We start from the raw sequence: 6,893 nt of genomic DNA, 5'->3' as shown, positions 1-6,893 counted from the left end.
GCAATAGCCGAGATCGTGGACACGGTGAACGAATAAAACCGCGCCGATCGTCTCCCGTCAGGGGCCGTGATCTCTCCAATATTTCGCTTTCACCGAGGCAATAGCCGAGATCGTGGACACGGTGAACGAATAAAACCGCGCCGAACGTCTCCCGTCAGGGGCCGTGCTCTCTCCAATAATTCGCTTTCACCGAGGCAATAGCCGAGATCGTGGACACGGTGAACGAATAAAACCGCGCCGAACGTCTCCCGTCAGGGGCCGTGCTCTCTCCAATAATTCGCTTTCACCGAGGCAATAGCCGAGATCGTGGACACGGTGAACGAATAAAACCGCGCCGAACGTCTCCCGTCAGGGGCCGTGCTCTCTCCAATAATTCGCTTTCACCGAGGCAATAGCCGAGATCGTGGACACGGTGAACGAATAAAACCGCGCCGATCGTCTCCCGTCAGGGGCCGTGATCTCTCCAATATTTCGCTTTCACCGAGGCAATAGCCGAGATCGTGGACACGGTGAACGAATAAAACCGCGCCGAACGTCTCCCGTCAGGGGCCGTGCTCTCTCCAATAATTCGCTTTCACCGAGGCAATAGCCGAGATCGTGGACACGGTGAACGAATAAAACCGCGCCGAACGTCTCCCGTCAGGGGCCGTGCTCTCTCCAATAATTCACTTTCACCGCGGCAATAGGCGAGATCGTGCACACGGTAAACGAATAAAACCGCGCCAAACGTCTCTCGTCAGGGGCCGTGCTCTCTCCAATAATTCACTTTCACCGCGGCAATAGGCGAGATCGTGCACACGGTAAACGAATAAAACCGCGCCGAACGTCTCTCGTCAGGGGCCGTGCTCTCTCCAATAATTCACTTTCACCGCGGCAATAGGCGAGATCGTGCACACGGTAAACGAATAAAACCGCGCCGAACGTCTCTCGTCAGGGGCCGTGCTCTCTCCAATAATTCACTTTCACCGCGGCAATAGGCGAGATCGTGCACACGGTAAACGAATAAAACCGCGCCGAACGTCTCTCGTCAGGGGCCGTGCTCTCTCCAATAATTCACTTTCACCGCGGCAATAGGCGAGATCGTGCACACGGTGAACGAATAAAACCGCGCCGAACGTCTCTCGTCAGGGGCCGTGCTCTCTCCAATAATTTGCTTTCACCGCGGCAATAGGCGAGATCGTGCACACGGTAAACGAATAAAACCGCGCCGAACGTCTCTCGTCAGGGGCCGTGCTCTCTCCAATAATTTGCTTTCACCGCGGCAATAGGCGAGATCGTGCACACGGTAAACGAATAAAACCGCGCCGAACGTCTCTCGTCAGGGGCCGTGCTCTCTCCGATAATTTGCTTTCACCGCGGCAATAGGCGAGATCGTGCACACGGTAAACGAATAAAACCGCGCCGAACGTCTCTCGTCAGGGGCCGTGCTCTCTCCAATAATTTGCTTTCACCGCGGCAATAGGCGAGATCGTGCACACGGTAAACGAATAAAACCGCGCCGAACGTCTCTCGTCAGGGGCCGTGCTCTCTCCAAATATTTGCTTTCACCGCGGCAATAGGCGAGATCGTGCACACGGTAAACGAATAAAACCGCGCCGAACGTCTCTCGTCAGGGGCCGTGCTCTCTCCAATATTTTGCTTTCACCGCGGCAATAGGCGAGATCGTGCACACGGTAAACGAATAAAACCGCGCCGAACGTCTCTCGTCAGGGGCCGTGCTCTCTCCAATAATTTGCTTTCACCGCGGCAATAGGCGAGATTGTGCACACGGTAAACGAATAAAACCGCGCCGAACGTCTCTCGTCAGGGGCCGTGCTCTCTCCAATAATTTGCTTTCACCGCGGCAATAGGCGAGATCGTGCACACGGTAAAGGAATAAAACCGCGCCGAACGTCTCTCGTCAGGAGCCGTGCTCTCTCCAATAATTTGCTTTCACCGCGGCAATAGGCGAGATCGTGCACACGGTAAACGAATAAAACCGCGCCGAACGTCTCTCGTCAGGGGCCGTGCTCTCTCCAATAATTTGCTTTCACCGCGGCAATAGGCGAGATCGTGCACACGGTAAACGAATAAAACCGCGCCGAACGTCTCTCGTCAGGGGCCGTGCTCTCTCCAATAATTTGCTTTCACCGCGGCAATATGCGAGATCGTGCACACGGTAAACGAATAAAACCGCGCCGAACGTCTCTTGTCAGGGGCCGTGCTCTCTCCAATAATTTGCTTTCACCGCGGCAATAGGCGAGATCGTGCACACGGTGAACGAATAAAACCGCGCCGAACGTCTCTCGTCAGGGGCCGTGCTCTCTCCAATAATTTGCTTTCACCGCGGCAATAGGCGAGATCGTGCACACGGTAAACGAATAAAACCGCGCCGAACGTCTCTCGTCAGGGGCCGTGCTCTCTCCAATAATTTGCTTTCACCGCGGCAATAGGCGAGATCGTGCACACGGTAAACGAATAAAACCGCGCCGAACGTCTCTCGTCAGGGGCCGTGCTCTCTCCAATAATTTGCTTTCACCGCGGCAATAGGCGAGATCGTGCACACGGTAAACGAATAAAACCGCGCCGAACGTCTCTCGTCAGGGGCCGTGCTCTCTCCAATAATTTGCTTTCACCGCGGCAATAGGCGAGATCGTGCACACGGTGAACGAATAAAACCGCGCCGAACGTCTCTCGTCAGGGGCCGTGCTCTCTCCAATAATTTGCTTTCACCGCGGCAATAGGCGAGATCGTGCACACGGTAAACGGATAAAACCGCGCCGAACGTCTCTCGTCAGGGGCCGTGCTCTCTCCAATAATTTGCTTTCACCGCGGCAATAGGCGAGATCGTGCACACGGTAAACAAATAAAACCGCGCCGAACGTCTCTCGTCAGGGGCCGTGCTCTCTCCAATAATTTGCTTTCACCGCGGCAATAGGCGAGATCGTGCACACGGTAAACGAATAAAACCGCGCCGAACGTCTCTCGCCAGGGGCCGTGCTCTCTCCAATAATTTGCTTTCACCGCGGCAATAGGCGAGATCGTGCACACGGTAAACGAATAAAACCGCGCCGAACGTCTCTCGTCAGGGGCCGTGCTCTCTCCAATAATTTGCTTTCACCGCGGCAATAGGCAAGGTCGTGCACACGGTAAACGAATAAAACCGCGCCGAACGTCTCTCGTCAGGGGCCGTGCTCTCTCCAATAATTCACTTTCACCGCGGCAATAGGCGAGATCGTGCACACGGTAAACGAATAAAGCCGCGCCGAACGTCTCTCGTCAGGGGCCGTGCTCTCTCCAATAATTTGCTTTCACCGCGGCAATAGGCGAGATCGTGCACACGGTAAACGAATAAAACCGCGCCGAACGTCTCTCGTCAGGGGCCGTGCTCTCTCCAATAATTCACTTTCACCGCGGCAATAGGCGAGATCGTGCACACGGTAAACGAATAAAACCGCGCCGAACGTCTCTCGTCAGGGGCCGTGCTCTCTCCAATAATTTGCTTTCACCGCGGCAATAGGCGAGATCGTGCACACGGTAAACGAATAAAACCGCGCCGAACGTCTCTCGTCAGGGGCCGTGCTCTCTCCAATAATTTGCTTTCACCGCGGCAATAGGCGAGATCGTGCACACGGTAAACGAATAAAACCGCGCCGAACGTCTCTCGTCAGGGGCCGTGCTCTCTCCAATAATTTGCTTTCACCGCGGCAATAGGCGAGATCGTGCACACGGTAAACGAATAAAACCGCGCCGAACGTCTCTCGTCAGGGGCCGTGCTCTCTCCAATAATTTGCTTTCACCGCGGCAATAGGCGAGATCGTGCACACGGTAAACGAAAAAAACCGCGCCGAACGTCTCTCGTCAGGGGCCGTGCTCTCTCCAATAATTTGCTTTCACCGCGGCAATAGGCGAGATCGTGCACACGGTAAACGAATAAAACCGCGCCGAACGTCTCTCGTCAGGGGCCGTGCTCTCTCCAATAATTTGCTTTCACCGCGGCAATAGGCGAGATCGTGCACACGGTAAACGAATAAAACCGCGCCGAACGTCTCTCGTCAGGGGCCGTGCTCTCTCCAATAATTCACTTTCACCGCGGCAATAGGCGAGATCGTGCACACGGTAAACGAATAAAACCGCGCCGAACGTCTCTCGTCAGGGGCCGTGCTCTCTCCAATAATTTGCTTTCACCGCGGCAATAGGCGAGATCGTGCACACGGTGAACGAATAAAACCGCGCCGAACGTCTCTCGTCAGGGGCCGTGCTCTCTCCAATAATTTGCTTTCACCGCGGCAATAGGCGAGATCGTGCACTCGGTAAACGAATAAAACCGCGCCGAAAGTCTCTCGTAAGGGGCCGTGCTCTCTCCAATAATTTGCTTTCACCGCGGCAATAGGCGAGATCGTGCACACGGTAAACGAATAAAACCGCGCCGAACGTCTCTCGTCAGGGGCCGTGCTCTCTCCAATAATTCACTTTCACCGCGGCAATAGGCGAGATCGTGCACACGGTAAACGAATAAAACCGCGCCGAACGTCTCTCGTCAGGGGCCGTGCTCTCTCCAATAATTTGCTTTCACCGCGGCAATAGGCGAGATCGTGCACACGGTGAACGAATAAAACCGCGCCGAACGTCTCTCGTCAGGGGCCGTGCTCTCTCCAATAATTTGCTTTCACCGCGGCAATAGGCGAGATCGTGCACACGGTAAACGAATAAAACCGCGCCGAACGTCTCTCGTCAGGGGCCGTGCTCTCTCCAATAATTTGCTTTCACCGCGGCAATAGGCGAGATCGTGCACACGGTAAACGAAAAAAACCGCGCCGAACGTCTCTCGTCAGGGGCCGTGCTCTCTCCAATAATTTGCTTTCACCGCGGCAATAGGCGAGATCGTGCACACGGTAAACGAATAAAACCGCGCCGAACGTCTCTCGTCAGGGGCCGTGCTCTCTCCAATAATTTGCTTTCATCGCGGCAATAGGCGAGATCGTGCACACGGTAAACGAATAAAACCGCGCCAAACGTCTCTCGTCAGGGGCCGTGCTCTCTCCAATAATTTGCTTTCACCGCGGCAATAGGCGAGGTCGTGCACACGGTAAACGAATAAAACCGCGCCGAACGTCTCTCGTCAGGGGCCGTGCTCTCTCCAATAATTTGCTTTCACCGCGGCAATAGGCGAGATCGTGCACACGGTAAACGAATAAAACCGCGCCGAACGTCTCTCGTCAGGGGCCGTGCTCTCTCCAATAATTTGCTTTCACCGTGGCAATAGGCGAGATCGTGCACACGGTAAACGAAAAAAACCGCGCCGAACGTCTCTCGTCAGGGGCCGTGCTCTCTCTAATAATTTGCTTTCACCGCGGCAATAGCGAGATCGTGCACACGGTAAACGAATAAAACCGCGCCGAACGTCTCTCGTCAGGGGCCGTGCTCTCTCCAATAATTTGCTTTCACCGCGGCAATAGGCGAGGTCGTGCACACGGTAAACGAATAAAACCGCGCCGAACGTCTCTCGTCAGGGGCCGTGCTCTCTCCAATAATTTGCTTTCACCGCGGCAATAGGCGAGATCGTGCACACGGTAAACGAATAAAACCGCGCCGAACGTCTCTCGTCAGGGGCCGTGCACTCTCCAATAATTCACTTTCACCGCGGCAATAGGCGAGATCGTGCACACGGTAAACGAATAAAACCGCGCCGAACGTCTCTCGTCAGGGGCCGTGCTCTCTCCAATAATTTGCTTTCACCGCGGCAATAGGCGAGATCGTGCACACGGTAAACGAATAAAACCGCGCCGAACGTCTCTCGTCAGGGGCCGTGCTCTCTCCAATAATTTGCTTTCACCGCGGCAATAGGCGAGATCGTGCACACGGTAAACGAATAAAACCGCGCCGAACGTCTCTCGTCAGGGGCCGTGCTCTCTCCAATAATTTGCTTTCACCGCGGCAATAAGCGAGATCGTGCACACGGTAAACGAATAAAACCGCACCGAACGTCTCTCGTCAGGGGCCGTGCTCTCTCCAATAATTTGCTTTCACCGCGGCAATAGGCGAGATCGTGCACACGGTAAACGAATAAAACCGCGCCGAACGTCTCTCGTCAGGGGCCGTGCTCTCTCCAATAATTTGCTTTCACCGCGGCAATAGGCGAGATCGCGCACACGGTAAACGAAAAAAACCGCGCCGAACGTCTCTCGTCAGGGGCCGTGCTCTCTCCAATAATTTGCTTTCACCGCGGCAATAGGCGAGATCGTGCACACGGTAAACGAATAAAACCGCGCCGAACGTCTCTCGTCAGGGTCCGTGCTCTCTCCAATAATTTGCTTTCACCGCGGCAATAGGCGAGATCGTGCACACGGTAAACGAATAAAACCGCGCCGAACGTCTCTCGTCAGGGGCCGTGCTCTCTCCAATAATTTGCTTTCACCGCGGCAATAGGCGAGATCGTGCACACGTGAACGAATAAAACCGCGCCGAACGTCTCTCGTCAGGGGCCGTGCTCTCTCCAATAATTTGCTTTCACCGCGGCAATAGGCGAGATCGTGCACACGGTAAACGAATAAAACCGTGCCGAACGTCTCTCGTCAGGGGCCGTGCTCTCTCCAATAATTTGCTTTCACCGCGGCAATAGGCGAGATCGTGCACACGGTAAACGAATAAAACCGCGCCGAACGTCTCTCGTCAGGGGCCGTGCTCTCTCCAATAATTTGCTTTCACCGCGGCAATAGGCGAGATCGTGCACACGGTAAACGAATAAAACCGCGCCGAACGTCTCTCGTCAGGGGCCGTGCTCTCTCCAATAATTCACTTTCACCGCAGCAATAGGCGAGATCGTGCACACTGTAAACGAATAAAACCGCGCCGAACGTCTCTCGTCAGGGGCCGTGCTCTCTCCAATAATTTGCTTTCACCGCGGCAATAGG

The sequence above is a fragment of the Ixodes scapularis genome, unplaced genomic scaffold (assembly GCF_016920785.2).
Source record: "Ixodes scapularis isolate PalLabHiFi unplaced genomic scaffold, ASM1692078v2 ptg003668l_1__unscaffolded, whole genome shotgun sequence".
NCBI lineage: Eukaryota > Metazoa > Arthropoda > Arachnida > Ixodida > Ixodidae > Ixodes > Ixodes scapularis.
This window is presented reverse-complemented; position numbering follows the sequence as displayed.